The 16,397-nt window shown below is 43.9% G+C and overlaps 1 long non-coding RNA gene across 1 annotated transcript; it reads left to right on the plus strand.

Annotated features, from left to right (window-relative positions):
• Positions 1-6,498: 6,498 nt before the first annotated feature.
• LOC307176886 lies at positions 6,499-11,226 on the plus strand. The gene is made up of 3 exons (XR_013824932.1): positions 6,499-6,626; positions 9,777-9,874; positions 10,648-11,226. It is a non-coding gene; the product is annotated as an uncharacterized lncRNA (long non-coding RNA).
• Positions 11,227-16,397: the final 5,171 nt, after the last annotated feature.

The raw sequence follows: 16,397 nt of genomic DNA on the forward strand, positions 1-16,397 counted from the left end.
TAGTTCTTCCAAACTCAGAATCTGGAGCCAAAGACGGTGATCCGTGTCCATATGTGTAATGGCAGGGGAGGAAGGGTGGAATCGAGCTGGCAGGTTAGAGGGAGCATCCCAAAGGAATGACCTTAAACTAATGACTTCTTCTGAGCCGTTTCCAGAGGCATCTCCTCCTGTGGGCGCTCCTGCCGCAGGTAAAGAGCCCCATACAATTGGTGGCTCTGAAACAGGCCTGTTCAGTGAGCTTATCTGTGACTGTCTTTCTGGCCCTCCTTTGCTTTTCACCTCCAGGAGATCCTCACCCCTTTCTCCCCACCCGTGCTCCCTCAGGAAGCCACAGAAGAGGCAAAGGCGGCTGACAGGCACTACAGGATGCTTCTGAGTGAAGCAGACCCACAAAAGGCGCTTATTAACTTCTGCAAGACAGCAAAGTGCCAAAGCGACAATAAATCTGGTACCGGAGAAGTTTAATCAGGAGATTAAATGTAATCACAGAAGCGAGAGGTCATCAGGAGAAAAGGAGCTCCTATGAAATACTTCAAATCTCAAAATGAAAATGCATTTTCTGTTTAGTTATTGCAGGCACTTAATAGCTCGATCAAGCACCCTTCTTGCCAGCTTTCTCGTTATTATAACCTTCCCACCGCCTTTGGAGGCAGAGATGATCTAAGTATGCTGAGAAGTTCAAGTGTGTCTACAACTCACCTGATACTTAAAACTCCCCCAGCCCCAAGGCAACGTAAACGGGGCCTGTTCAGCAGGATGTCGAGATGTTTGAGTTGTAAACTGGAGTCCCAGTGATATGGACCTTGTGGTTACTGTAAAGCATCGCTGTGCTTGGTAACTAATAGGGAAATTCTATATTTAAAACTTCAGTTCTATATCTGGTTCTTATCCATTGCAGATTTTCACCTCTGTAGTAGTAGTATAGTGAATTCCTTTTTTTTTTAACATCTTTATTGGAGTATAATTGCTTTACAATAGTGTGTTAGTTTCTGCTTTATAACAAAGTGAATCAGTTATACATATACATATGTTCCCATATCTCTTCCCTCTTGCGTCTCCCTCCCACCCACCCTCCCTATCCCACCCCTCTAGGTGGTCACAAAGCACCGAGCTGATCTCCCTGTGCTACGCGGCTGCTTCCCACTAGCTATCTATCTTACGCTTGGTAGTGTATATATGTCCATGCCACCTTCTCACTTTGTCCCAGCTTACCCTTCCCCCTCCCCATATCCTCAAGTCCATTCTCTAGTAGGTCTGTGTCTTTATTCCCGTCTAACCCCTAGGTTCTTCATGACCTTTTTTTTGTTTTCTTAGATGCCATATATATGTGTTAGCATACGGTATTTGTTTTTCTCTTTCTGACTTACTTCACTCTGTATGACAGACTCTAGGTCCATCCACCTCACTAGAATTCCAATTATCAAGCCAGCCTATGTTCTTGTACCAGTGAATATATTGGATAATTACGTATAAATAAACTATCATTATGCCCACACATGCATATAATAATCTATGATCAACTTTGCAGTTTATTACTAAGGTGGTTGAAGATCTCCTTATTTTAAAGTGTGTATTTGATTTACTTGTTTAGGAATAACTAGTTTGAGTCATCTTTGACAGACAATAATTTTTGGTTTGTTTTTACTAAAAAAAAAAAAAAAAGGCTCAATTCCTATGAGGGGGTGACTAAAATATGATAGTTTGCTGGATGTCATTAAAGTAACTCCCAAGGAAAGAAATACAAATTGGTATCTGGTGATGGTGTAAATCCCTATAGAAGGGACCCTGGAAGGATCACTATATTAAGGCCCTTCACAGCCAGTACCTCCAGTCGCTCCAGACTGTAACAATAAAGCATTAAATGTTAAAACCTCAAGGCAGTTTTTTTTGTCTCAAGTCCTTTATTACTAATTTTACATATGTAATTAATTGATCAGAAAAAAAAGAAAGAAAGAAAAGAAACTGGCTACTGGCTTCTCTTTGTGACTTGTCAATACTATTAGACTCTTCTAGTTCTTTATGTTACCTTAAAATCTTCAGTTTAGTAATTTTTCCATACCTAAACACTTTGGATTTGACATGCTTTATGACCTTTATCAGTAATTAGAATACAAATCCAATAAATAAAATACAAAGCCTGGCCTTCAAAATCTGGGGGCCAAGAACTCTGCTCCAGAGCCTCTGTGACTCTTGGACATTGTCAATAAGATTTTCTCTGTGAATGTGTACATTCTGGGGAGAGGGTCCTTAGCTTCCCATTCAGATTTTCATAGGGCTCTGTGGACCCCTAAGTAGTCTCTTGGGAAGTTTATCTTAAATAAATGAAGTTTAACTTAAAATGAAGATTGTTTCTGAGACTAGGTTCTAGATAAACTCCACGGTGGAGAACAGGCCACAAGTTAGGAAAGCTAAGAGTATGGACAATGTATAAGTTTTCTGATTTCAAGGTTTCTTTAAGACCCCTCCAAAGTCCCACATCAAGCAATGGTGTCACCATTTTCTGGGTCTCCCAGGCTCTAAATGTGGGCTTCACCCTCAAACTTCCCTCCTGTTTCAGTCCCTAAATCTTGACCAGGCTTCCCTTGAATCAATCCATGCCTTCTTTCCTCTACCTACCTTAGCCCAGAGTGTCACTGCCTCTCCTTTGAAATATAATTGCGTCTAAACTGTCCTCTGATCTCTTATTTCTTATTGACGTTGTTGCCAACCCAACCACCTAAAATAGATTTCATTCTGTCCTGAAACAGAAACCTTTAATAGTGACTCTCTTACTCTACAGGGTAAAGTGCAGCCTCTTCTCTCTCTCTTTTTTTTAACTTTTTATTTTATACTGGAGTATAGCCGATTAACAATGTTGTGATAGTTTCAGGTGCACAGCAAAGCGACTCAGCTATACACATACATGTATCCATTCTCCCCCAGACTCCCCTCCCATCCAGGCTGCCACATAACATCGAGCAGAGCTCCCTGTGCTATACCGTAGGTCCTTGTTGGTTATCCTTTTTAAATACAGCAGTGTGTACATGTCAATCCCAAACTCCGTAACTATCCCTTCCCTCCACCTTCCCCCCCGGTAACCATAAGTTCATTCTCGAAGTCTGTGAGTTCATTTCTGTTTTGTAAATACATTCATTTGTATCATTTCTTTTAGATTCTGCAAATAAGCTATATTATACGATATTTCTCTTCCTCTTACTTCACTCAGTATGACAATCTCTAGGTCCATCCATGTTACTGCAAATGGCATTATTTCATTTTTCTTTATGACTAATATTCCACTGTATATATGGGCCACATCTTCCTTACTCATTCCTCTGTCGATGGACACTTAGGTTGCTTCCATGTCTTGGCTATTGCAAACCATGCTGCAATGAACATTGGGGTGCATGTATCCTTTTGGACTATGTTTTTTTCTGGGTACACGCCCAGGAGTGGGATTGCAGGGTCATATGGTAGTTCTGTTTTTAGTTTTTTTTGAAACGATAACTCTTTTTTTTTTAATTAACTAATTAATTTATTTATGGCTGTGTCGGGTCTTTGTTTCTGTGCGAGGGCTTTCTCTAGTTGCGGCAAGCGGGGGCCACTCTTCAGCGCGGTGCACAGGCTTCTCACTATTGCGGCCTCTCTTGTTGCAGAGCACAGGTTCCAGATGGGCAGGCTCAGTAGTTGTGGCTCACGGCCCCAGCTGCTACGCGGCATGTGGGATCCTCCCAGGCCAGGGCTCGAACCCGTGTCCCCTGCATTGGCAGGCAGATTCTCAACCACTGCACCACCGGGGAAGCCCTGTGTTTAGTTTTCTAAGGAACCTCCATACTGTTCTCAGACAGCCTCTTCTCTTGGTCTTCAGGGCCCTTCCACAAGCTAAGTTCGTTTTCACTGCTCCCTATTTAAGTTCACTTTGTCCATCACCCCCATCATGCCCTCATCTTGTCCTGAAATTTCCCCAGCCTTAGATACCCCTCCTCTGCCTCTGGCCTGTCCAGATCTTTCAGGGTCATTTCAGATCCTCATGAAGACACCATCCAGCCCATCTAAGTTGACTTCCTCTTTCAAGGCCTGGGAACATTTTTCTGTGTTTCTCATGCTGACCCTTCATCATATGCATTTTTATCTGACTGTCGGTCTCTGTTAACCACATACCCCGAGAAGGCAGGGATTGCTCTGGTCCTGAGCGTGTGCCATGGGACAGGCCTGTGCTAGATGAACGGAGACATGGTTTCTACTCTGAAGAGGTCATATTCCTGTGCAGGAGACAAGTAACTCCCTGGTTTCAGGGTACTGTGATGCATGCGTGGAGGATGGACCTCTAAATCAGATGGAGGCAGTGTCAGGGGAGGCTTCCTGAGGGGGTAACTCCTCAGCAGATGTTACCCAGGTAAGCAGAATGGGGGGGAGGGGCACATCGGGGTGTAGGGACAGGTGTCTGGCCGGGAAGGGGGTGTAAGTCAGCCTGGGCCATTCAAGGAACTCCTGGTAAGTGCTTATAACCTCTAAAAGGTCTCATGCGGAAACGGCAGGAGACACAGCTGCGGATCATGAAAGCCCTTGTGCGCTAAGTTCAAGAATTTGAACTGTGTCCTGAAGGAAATCCTTTGGACCCTAAATTGATCATTAATAACAGAAAATGGTCTCTTCCCTCAAGGAGCTTATAACCTAGTGTAAATATACTCAGCTTCAAGGTGGAAGGACATGCTAAGTCCCCATCACTTCAGTAACAGCAAATATTACGCCTTCTTCATCTTGAAATGTGAGACTCAATTTCAACAGTGTATAAATGATCTTATGACATAATTCCACTGCCACCCCCTCCCCGTTTCTTACTTCCACTGTAAGCTATCCTTTTTTTAAATTGAAGTATAGTTGATTTACAATGTTGTCTTAATTACTGCTGTACAGCAAAGTGATTCAGTTATACATATATACATTCTTCTTTTTATACTTTTTTAAAATATTCTTTTCCATCATGGTTTATCATAGGATATTGAATATAGTTCTCTGTGTCACTGTAAGCTACCCTTAAGTGTAGGTGGCAAGTTTGGAATTTTGAGAAGCGTCAGAAAGGCCCCTACCTAAGAACATTTTTTGGGGGTGGCTACCTGTCATTCTGCCTGGAATTCCACCATAAGTGCAATATTGTGTCTCCTTCCTGAGGGGTCCTAACGAGACAGTAGAGGATATTTTATTATCAACCATAATTTGATAAATAATTGTCAGCCAGCATTTGCCAAGCCATTCCCTAGGAGACACCCTAGTGAGACAGTCAACTATTCCTTCTTCTAGGTCTCAAAATTCTATCCCTGATAAGAACAACCCAGAGAAAAAGCACCTACCACATGACCTCAATCTTGGCAGAAATGAATTACATCTTCATGCTATCATATTATCACGTGGTTCTCTATCTTTATAGAAACTCGTATGTATACAGTGATATACATGTCAATTATTTCTCAATAAAATCAGAAAAAAAGAAAGTCATGTGCAAATCATCTGCTTGAAAAATATTTGTGTCTTCTGTGAGACGAGTTGAGAATACGTCATTTGAGACGTTTTAACAGGAACCCATACAAACAATTTCTGCTTGAGTTTAATTTCAGGAAAAAACCTGCCAGCAGTCTAAAGAAAACATTAAGGCTTTGTGTAGATTCAAGTCCTTGATCCCAAAGCTGTAACACAGCTTAATTCAGCAAATAGTTTCTTCGTATAACGGTGCCTCCACATACTTTTGACTCTGAGATGTCTCCTCTTGCATGTTTGCACCTGCATTTGCTTCTCAAATGCTTTTGGCCGCAGATATGGCAAAATTGAATAACTACATTTGCTTTTTGGTGGTATCAGATTTTCTGAGAGAAACCAATGGTATTTATTCATTCACCTGTCAATGCGCAATTCAGTGTTTTTTGTTTGTTTGTTTTTGCCATTACAATGTCTGCTGTTGATGAACAATGTTGGGCAGGTCTCCTGAAGCATACATGCACACTTCCCCCGTATATGCGGTAGGACTAGAATTAGCAATCCACCAGCTCCCAGTTCTGCAGCAGTGTCGCTCCTGGATTCACTGCGTTGGGCACCGAATACTATTAGGAGGACGTTGTCTTCCTCTATCCTAGAAACGTATCAGTGTCGTACTCCTATTTGATTAAAAATCTCGGAGTTGTAGTTTTAAAATGAATCCCCGTACAGGAAAACAAGCTTCCGCGTCCCTGGGTGGGCTCGAACCACCAACCTTTCGGTTAACAGCCGAACGCGCTAACCGATTGCGCCACAGAGACTCGGCTGCTGGGACCGCGCTGCGGTGTGTACAGATTTCCGCGGCCGCGGCGGCTCTCTCGCCGCCCTGGGCGTAGCCGCGCTGGCACCTCGGAGGAGTGCACCGAGGAGGCGGCGGGAGGAGCCGGGCTGCGGGCGGAAGCTCGGGCGGAGCCGCGGGGCTCCTCGGGGCCGGCGCGCGTCGCGCGGGCCCCGCCCCCGACGTGAGAGCCGGCCCCACCCCCGGCTCCGGGGGCCCGTAGGGGACCCTCCCCTTCCTTGTGCGCGCTGGAACGGTTGTCCCGGGCGGCCGCGCGCAGTGACAGTGAGCGTGACGACGACCCGGCCGACTGGGTGCCCGGCCGCGGAAGCTGGAAGGGGTGAGGTCGCGCGTGCTCTCCTGCCGGACCACACGCGCTCGAGCTGTGCGAGAAGCCCAGAGGGCTGTGCGGGCCTGGAGGATGGAGCCACATCCCGGAGCCCCCCCAGCTTTAGGGCAGTGGTCTCAGCCTTTGCGTGGTTGTGTTATTGCCCCTCTCCCTCTCCTTTGGATATTTCCCCCCTAATCACCAACCCCCATAAAATTTTGGTACCATAGACACACCGCGTATGTGTGAATTTGCCCTGTGCACTTCTGTGCTAGGTGCATAGAAAGAATAAGATTTTTTCACCTCAGAGAGACAATTTTTGCCGCCTTGGCGAGGATAGGGCCAGCGTTGAGAATGCCTGGTTTGGGACATCAGAAGAGCCCTATGGCAGTTAAGATATGCCTTTAAGTTTGAAATGGCCTCTGCAGGGTCCCCCCCCTCCGCGTTCCCTGACTTCTGCACTGAGGCCTTTGAGATCTGGAATGACCCGTCTCCCCAAAGGTGGGGAGTGGGGGCCTTAGCATTAGTGCCACACCCTTAGAACTTCCTGGCTTTCAGTTTACTTTTGCGAAGCCAGATCTCTTGAGCTCCTTTGGGATCGCTCCCCTTGTCTTCTCCGCCCACAGAATAGGAAATTCACCCCAGCTCTCCACGTGCTAAATCCAGTCCTGTGTGTTCCCTGTTTCCGTTCAATTTACCTGTGAGGGACCCTCCTCCACCTTCTTCTCCTTCCCGCACCCCTTCCTGTCCCCTTCCTCCTGGTTCTTTTCTCATCATTTTAACCTTTTTTTTTTTTTAAGCGCACGGTTCAGGGGCATTAAGTACATCCACACTGCTCTGCAGCCATCGCCACCATCCATCTCCAAAACGTTTTCATCATCCCAACCTGAAACTCTGCGTCCGTTAAACATTACTTCCTCCTTTCCACATCCACCCCATCCCCCCGACCTGGCAACCACCGTTCTACTTTCTTTCTCTATGAGCTTGATGACTCTCGGGACCTCATGTAGTGGAATGGTACAGTAGTTGTCCTATCTTGTTTCACTTAGCATGTCTTCAAAGTTCGTCCACATTGTTGCATGTGTCAGAATTGCATCCCTTTTTAAGGCTGAATCATATTCCATTGTGTGTATGCACCACATTTTCTTTACCCCTTTATCAGTTGATGGACACTTGGGTGGCTTCCACATTTTGGTTATTGTGAATAATGCTGCAGTGAATATGGATGTGTAAATATCTCTTTGAGACCTTACTCTCAGTTCTTTTGGGTACATTTCCAGAAATACAACTGATGAATCATATGGTAATTCTGTTTTTAATTTCTCATACCACTTTCCACAGCAGCTGCACCGTTTCACATTCCCACCAACAGTGCGCAAAGGTTTCTATTTCTCCACATCCTGCCAACACTTGCTATTTTCTTTCCCTCTTCCCTTCTTCCTTCTTTACTTCTGCCCTCCCTCCCTCCCTTCTCTTTCTCTCTTCTTTCCTTCCTTCCCCCTCCCTCCCTCCCTCCCCCTCCCTCCCTCCCTCCCCCTCGCTCCCTCCCTCCCTCCCTCCCTCTCCCTCCCTCCCTTCCTTCCTTCCTTCCTTCCTTCCTTCCTTCCTTCCTTCCTTCCTTCCTTCTTGTCTGTAATAGCCATCCTGATGCGTGTGAAGTGTTAACCTCATTATGGTTAACATTTCCCTATGGTTTGCATTTCCCTAGTGATTACTGCTGTTGAACATATTTTTTTTAATTTCTTTTGGATCTGGGTTCTCCGACCCTTCTACTTGCTTCCTCCTAGCAAGAGCCAGCTCTGCTTCACTGAGGAGAAAGCTGAGTGATGGAGGCCAGCTTCTGATAAAGGGGGGAAGGGAAAGAGCTAAGTGGAGCTGCAGAGTTGAGCCTGTGCCGTTCAAGGAGAGGGGATGAAGGAGGAATCTTCTGAGTAGGACTATCTAGAGATCCTGTTGTCAGGAGGTTCTTGCCCCTCTGTGCTGGGCAACTTTTGGAGTCAGTTACGTTTAATCTGGTTCTGTGGAGTTATTTATGTATGTGGTGCTTATGAGTGGTGAACAGGTGAAGAAGGAATTGATGACCTCCACCTTGGAATTCCTGGAACAGATAAGGTTTTCCAAACTGCACCTTTAAAAGTTAGCTTAGGGCTTCCCTGGTGGCGCAGTGGTTGAGAGTCCGCCTGCCAAGGCATGGGATACGGGTTCGTGGCCCGGTCCGGGAAGATCCCACATGCCGCGGAGCGGCTGGGCCCGTGAGCCATGGCCACAGAGCCTGCGCGTCCGGAGCCTGTGCTCCGCAACGGGAGAGGCCACAGCAGTGAGAGGCCCGCGTACCGCAAAAAAAAAAAAAAAAAAAAAAAAGTTAGCTTAAACTTACACTAATTTAATGGAATTTTTCAATTGCATTTTCAGTTTCTTCTTAAGGACTGTGGGAAATTCTTTTTTTTTTTGGCCATGTGGACTGCAGGATCTTAGTTCCCCCATCAGGGATCGAACCCCTCCCCCCTGCAGTGGAAGGGCAGAGTCCTAACCGCTAGACTGCCAGGGAATTCCCAGGATTGTGGGAAATTCTAATTTAAGTGTTTAAATGATGACCTCTCTCTCTTCCCTCTTTCTCTTTCTTCTTGTGATTCCTCTTAAAAACACAGTGATATCTTTCAGATGTATAAGAAATAGAACCTTATCTTTCTATCACTCCATTCAACTTCTGTTTTGATTTCCAGTTGTGCTGCTGCCCCAAACGCAATCTCTGTCAATTCAGGATTCCCTCTGTCCCCTTCCCTGGAGTTGTTTCCAAGTGCTGAAGCTTTGGAGGGTGGCCACTCATCTGGTCCTTGAGTCACATGTGCACACAGTTTGCTGAAGAGGTAGTTTTGCTCCTATTGCAGGTCCCATTCCTTTCCCCACTGAGGGAAAGGAATCTCTTGTGAAATTGGCTGTTGCATCCGTCATTCCATAAAGTCATTCCTGGCGCAGTCTTCTCTACTTATGGGACCTGTTATGGCCTGAATGTTCGTATCCCCTCAAAATTCACATGTTGAAATCTGTTCACCAATGTGATGGTGTTTGGAGGTGGGGCCTTTGGGAGGTATTTGGGCATGGGATTAGTGCCCTTTTAAGAAGAGGCTGGAGAGCTAGCTCCATCTTTTTCCTCCACATTAGGACAGAACACGAGGTCAGCAGTCTGCAACACGGAAGAGGCTCTCGCCGAAGCCTGACCCTGCTGGCACCCTGATGTAGGACTTCCAGCCTCCAGAACTGTGAGAAATAAATTTCTGTTATCTATGAGTCACCCAGTTTATGGTACTTTGGTATAGTAGCCTGAGCTAAGACCCCAAACTTTCCTCTTCTCATCAACCCCACCTGGACACCCCCATTTCTCGAGCCCCAGATGGTGAGGTATACAAGTGGTTGCAAAAACAAATTTTTTTTATAAACTTATGTATTTATTTTTGGCTGCATTGGGTCTTCGTTACTGCTCACGGGCTTTCTCTAGTTACAGCGAGTGGGGGCTACTCTTCTTTGCAGTGCGTGGGCTTCTCATTGTGGTGGTTTCTCTGGTTGCGGAGCACGGGCTCTAAGCAGGCGGGCTTCAGTAGTTGTGGCTCGCGGGCTCAGTAGTCGTGGCTCGCAGGTTCTAGAGCACAGGCTCAGTAGTTGTGGCACGCGGGCTCAGTTGCTCCGTGGCATGTGGGATCTTCCCGGACCAGGGCTTGAACCTCTGTCCCCTGCATTGGCAGGCGGATTCTTAATCACTGCGCCACTGGGAAAGTCAGGCTGTAAAATTTTAAGAGGCACCTGTGTGGAAGGGAGAAAAAGAAATAAACACTGAGTGTGCTTGAGTCCCAGCTGAAAGTCTAACGGTGTCTTTTTAGTCATACTTGTTTGAAAATATTATCAAATTTTCTCTGTTAGGCTGAGCTCTGGGGTCTCTCTTGCTCCGTATTCATGTGGGTACAGTGCTTTTCTGAAAGGAACATGACGTTAATGGACCAATTATGTTTAAGTAATTGTAGGTCCTTCTCAATTATAGGTCATTCCAGGAACCAGATGATTGTGTCCACTGAAATGACACCCTCAACTAGAAGCTCCCGCTAAAATGTAGGCCCTCCAGGGACAGAGATTTTAGTCAGCTTTGTTCCCTGCTGAATCCCCAGCAACTACCACAGTGCTCAGCACATAGAAGGCGCTCAGTAACTCCATGCTGAATAGTTGAGTAGAGTAAAACATAAACCGTAAAGGAAACTGGGAAAAAATAAAGTGTGGTGGAAAAATTCAATCCTAATATATAAAGTGCATCTATCAATTAATATGGAAAAGTACCTCTTTACAACTCAACTAAAAAAAATCAGACAAACAAAAATGGGGACATGAACAGAAGATTCCCAAAAGAAGAAATACCCACGACCAATATAATCATAAAAGTTTAACCTCACGAGTTATCGAAATCAAAATGAAATGAAGTAAAAAGCTTCCTCTTCTCAAATAGCAAAGAAGAAAAAGAGATACTACTAAAATTCTATCAGTGGCATAGTTACAGGTCATTGTCACACAGAACTGATGAGGGTAAACCTGGCCTATTATTTCTGGATAGCAGTTTGGTAACACGAACATTAAATGATGTTCATTCTAGAAATTCGATGTTAGAAATCTCTCCTAAGAGAGGGACCAGGGATGTGGCCCAAGTTTTAAGTATATCATCACAGTATTATTTATAATAGTGATAAATAGGAAACAACTTAAATATCCAGCAACAGGGGAAAATGATAAATTGTGGTATATTTAGAAAATAGAGTATTAAAATATAGACATCAAGAATAATAGTTTAAAACATATAGTCAGGATAAAGAAGTAAAAAAAGGTAGGCTGCAGAACACTATAATTCTAAAAATAGTATTTTCAAAGAATATTTGACAACAGGGTTATGATGAAATGTTAAGTTAAAAGGTCAGATGGAGAACTGTCATCATGATAGCTCATAGCTGCATCTTCTTTCCGTGTATCCCATGTTATTACACACTTTATACATAACGTCTCATTTAAGCCCATAACAAGACTGTGGGGCAGATACCATCCATATTACTCTTATTCTAATTTGGCGGGTGGGGGAATGGGAGCAGAGACGGAGCATCTGTTCAGGTTGCAGAGCCTGTGAGTGTGCGGCTGGGCTCCACACCTAGAGTCAGGCTCCAGCAGCTACGCTTGTAACCTTGACCCACACAGCCTCTCACATTGCATATGAGCACAAATTGTGTGTGTGTGTACACATGAGTAATGCGTATGGTTCCCTCTGAGTGGTGATTATAATTTTCTTCCTTCCCCCTTTCCACTAGTTTCTCAAGCATCTGCAGCATGCTGTCCTTGTAAGGGGCCAGCAATGAAAGGCAGCAGAAGCAGTTTCCCTAAATTGCAGGTAGAGGGTGGTAGGTGGTTAGGCTCCGCCGATCTTCTCTGTCTGGGGGCAGAGGAGTGCCAGTTTGTGAGGTGGTAACTCAGGGCAGTCCCGTGCCTGCACACGTGGGTCCCTGGCAAGCATGGTGTACCCGTCACGCTGCTTTCCCTTCTCCAACTCTTTTACCCGCCTGAGAAAAGGTGTCTGAGGGACATGGAGACCACTCCTAAGGGGAATTTTACGATGTGCTACTCTTCAGTAATAAATGTGCTTTCATTTAAGAACTGGTATCTGGGCTTCCCTGGTGGCACAGTGGTTAAGAGTCCGCCTGCCAGTGCAGGGGACATGGGTTCAAGCTCTGGTCCGGGAAGATCCCATATGCTGCGGAGAAACTAAGCCCATGTGCCACAACTACTGAGCCTGCGCTCTAGAGTCCGCGAGCCACAGCTGCTGGGCCCGTGAGCCACAACTGCTGAAGCCCACGTGCCTGGATCCTGTGCTCCGCAACAAGAGAGGCCACTGCAATGAGAGGCCCGCACACCACAATGAAGAGCAGCCCCCGCTCACCTCAACTTGAGAGAGCCCGCACACAGCAGCGGGGACCCAACACAGCCAAAAATAAATAAATTAAATAAATAAATTTTTTAAAAAAAGAACTGGTATCTGAGATTTTAGGTGACTTTTTAAAATTTTTTTTAAATTTATTTATTTATATTTTTTATTTTTGGCTGTGTTGGGTCTTCGTTGCTGCACACGGGGTCTCTCTAGTTGCGGCGAGCGGGGGCTACTCTTCGTTGCGGTGCGCGGGCTTCTCATTGCAGTGGCTTTTCTCGTTGCGGAGCAAGGGCTCTAGGCGCACGGGCTTCAGGAGTTGCAGCATGCGGGCTCAGTAGCTGTGGCTCGCGGGCTCTAGAGCACAGGCTCAGTAGTTGTGGTGCACAGGCTTAGTTGCTCCGCGGCACGTGGGATCTTCCTGGGCCAGGGCTTGAACCCGTGTCCCCTGCATTGGCAGGCGGATTCTTAACCACTGTGCCACCAGGGAAGCCCCATGATTGAGTTTTTGAAGAAAGAAGTTCTACAACCCTCCTTACATAAGAGATGCTCAATAGAATTTTTGATGCTGTAGGCTGTTCTAGGTGCTCTGTTCTACTGCTGTAGCCCTCACTAACAAGGCTTACTTTCTGCTTTCTAATCTAAATATTGCTATATTTAAAAATCCTGTTTCTCAACTGAATCTTTTGTGAAGAATAATAGTTATTCTCGCTAGTGTGTTACCAAAGGCATGCTTCACCTTGGCCTAATTAGGATAAATGATAGCACCCCCTTTTATATTTAAGTCCAATTTTGCAATAAAAAATTGCTTATATGAGCATGGGGCTTATACAAAATAAAAATTGGATTTGTGCAATTTTCTGGAGACCAACAAACTAGAAATAATTCATTTATTCAGCACATATTTACTGAATCATTACTCTGTTCCCCAAAGAAGACAGAACAATGTCCCCGGGGTAAGAAATGATTTCATAAACACACCATAATAAGTGTAAACGTGAAATAAAGGGTTGATGTATTTGATTATATTTAAAATGTAGTAAAACTTTTGTTAAACGAATAAGCAAAAAATAAATTTAAAAGACAAAACCATAGACTGAGTGAGGAATTTGTAATGCACGTAACCAGCAAAGCCTTAGCATGCAGAATTTATAAAGAATGCCTTTTAGCGGAAGACAAACAACAAAACAGAAAAAAAGGCAAAACATTAATGGAGAGGAAATCCATATTGTCAATACACTCATGAGAAGACACTACACTCGTCTAATAATCTGGGAAACATAGAATCATAATGAGATGTTATTTCACACCCAGCAGATTGGCAGAATTGAGGAAGCCTGACAAACTCAGTTGGTGCTGTTTGGAGCATTTGGCCCTCACTTTCATCTGCTGTGGATGGAAATCAGGACACATGCCCTGGAGAACGATTTGTCAGTATCCTGGTGACATTGGAGAGACTCATTCCCTCCAATGCACGGGTTTCGCCTTGAGATATACATAGACAAGGATATGTACGAGATGGTTCGATCCAGTATTGTTCACAGTAGTGAAATATTTTCTTTATTTTTTATTTAAATATTTTTATAAGTCCTAGGTGTACAGCATTACAGTTCAACATCTATATACACTTCAGAGTGATAACAAGACAAGTCTAGTTACCATCCACCACCATGCACTCGGTCCCCTTCAACCATTTTCCCACCCCATAACTCCTTTCCCCCCGGTAACCCCAAATCTATGGGGTTTATTTTTATTTTATTTCATTTGTTCATTTTCTTTTAGATTCCACATATGAGTGGAATCCACATATGAGAGTTTATAAGGTATTTATCTTCTCCATCTGACTTATTTCACTTAGTATTGTGCCGTCAAGGTCCATCTGTATTATCACAAATGGCAGTATTTCTTTTTTTTGGCCGAGTAGTATTCCACTGTATTGTGTATGTGTGTGTATGTGTGTGTGTGTACACACGTATATATATATATATATATCTCAAATCGTCTTTATCCATTCGTCCATCAGTGGACACTTAGGTTGTTTCTATAACTTGACTATTGTGAAGATGCAGTAATGAACATAGGGGTGCATGTATCTTTTCAAATCAGTGTTTTCGTGTTCTTTGAATAAATACTCAGAAGTGGAATATCTGGATCACATGGTAGTTCTATTTTTAATTTTTTGAGGAACTCCATAGTGTCTTCCACAGTGGCTGCACCAACTTACATTCCCACCAACAGTGCACGAGGATTCCCTTTTCTCCACACCCTCTCCAGCATTTGTTATTCCTTGTCTTTTTGATAACAGTCATTCTAACAGGTGTGAGGTGATATCTCACTGTGGTTTTGATTTACATTTCCCTGATAATTAGCGTTGTTGGACATCTTTTCACGTGCCTGTTGGCCATCTATATGCCTGCTTTGGAAAAATGTCTATTCAGAAGACCCTGTGTCCATTTTTCAATTGGGTTGTTTGTTTTTTGTTGTTGTTGAGTTGTCATAATAGTGAAGCATTTGAAATGACTCAACTTCATCAAAAGGATGGTGGATAAATAAACATGGTATATGTAAACATTGCAATACTATATAGCAGTTCTAATAATGAATTGGGTCTTTACTTACCAGTGTGTATAAATTTTCTAATGTGATGTTGCACAAAGGATAGGTACCGTACGTTACCATTTCTATAAAAGTAGTCAATAGACAAAGCAATGCTATGTATTATTTACGGATACATGTACATGCGGTCATAATGTGAAACATGCATAGGAATGATAAAAACCAAATTCAGGGAGGCAGATACCTCTGAAGAGGGAAACAGGAGAGTAGGGTCATGGAGACAGAAGGCTCTCCCGTTGTCTGCCACCTTTTGTTCCTGGAAAAAAACTGAAGGAGGTATAGTGAAATCTTAGGATTTGATAGTGTTCCAGGGTGGGTACACAGATTTTTGTTATTTTTTTTTTTACTGTGGGAAAAAAACACATAAAAAATTTACCATCTGAACCATTTCTAAGTATACAGTTCAGTAGTGTTAAGTATATTCTCATTGTTGTGTGAAGAGCTCCAGAACTTTTTCATCTCGCAAAACAGAAACTCTATAGACATCAAACAACAACTCTTTATTCCCCGTCCTCCCAGCCCCTGGCAACCACCACTCTGCTTTCTGTTTGTATGAATTTGCTTCCGACTCTTCATATGAGTGGAATCATAACAGTATTTGTCCTTCTGTGACTGTCTTCTTTCACTTAGCATAATGTCCTCAAGATTCATCCATGTTGTAGCATATGTCAGAATTTCCTTCTTTTTTAAGGCTGCATTATATGTATATAATATGTATATATGTATGTACATGTGACTATATATCTGTCTAGACCACATTTTCTCTATCCATTCATCTGTCAGTGGGTATTTGGGTTACTTCCACCTCTTGGTCGTTGTGAATAACGCTGCAATGAATAATTTGCAATGCGTGTGTAAATATCTCTTTGAGATCCTGCTTTGAATTCTTTTGGATATATACCCAGGAGTGGGATTGCTGGGTGTACAGTAATTTTATTTTTAATTTTCTGTGGAAGCTCCTTACTGCTTTCCATAATGGCCGTTTTACATTCCCACCAACAATGCGCAGGGGTTCCAATTTCTTTACATCTCGGCAAACGCTTGTTAGCTTCTGTTCTTTTGTTAGTGACCGTCCTAATGAGTGTGAGGTGATACCTCACTGTGATTTTTATTTGCATTTCTCTGATAATTAATGATGTTGAGCATCTTTTCAGATGCGTTTTGGCCATTTGTATATCTTCTTGGGAGAACTGTCTCTTCAAGTCCTTTGCCCCCTTTTTAAA

Source organism: Stenella coeruleoalba (genome assembly GCF_951394435.1).
Source record: "Stenella coeruleoalba genome assembly, chromosome: 18".
Taxonomy (NCBI): Eukaryota; Metazoa; Chordata; class Mammalia; order Artiodactyla; family Delphinidae; genus Stenella; species Stenella coeruleoalba.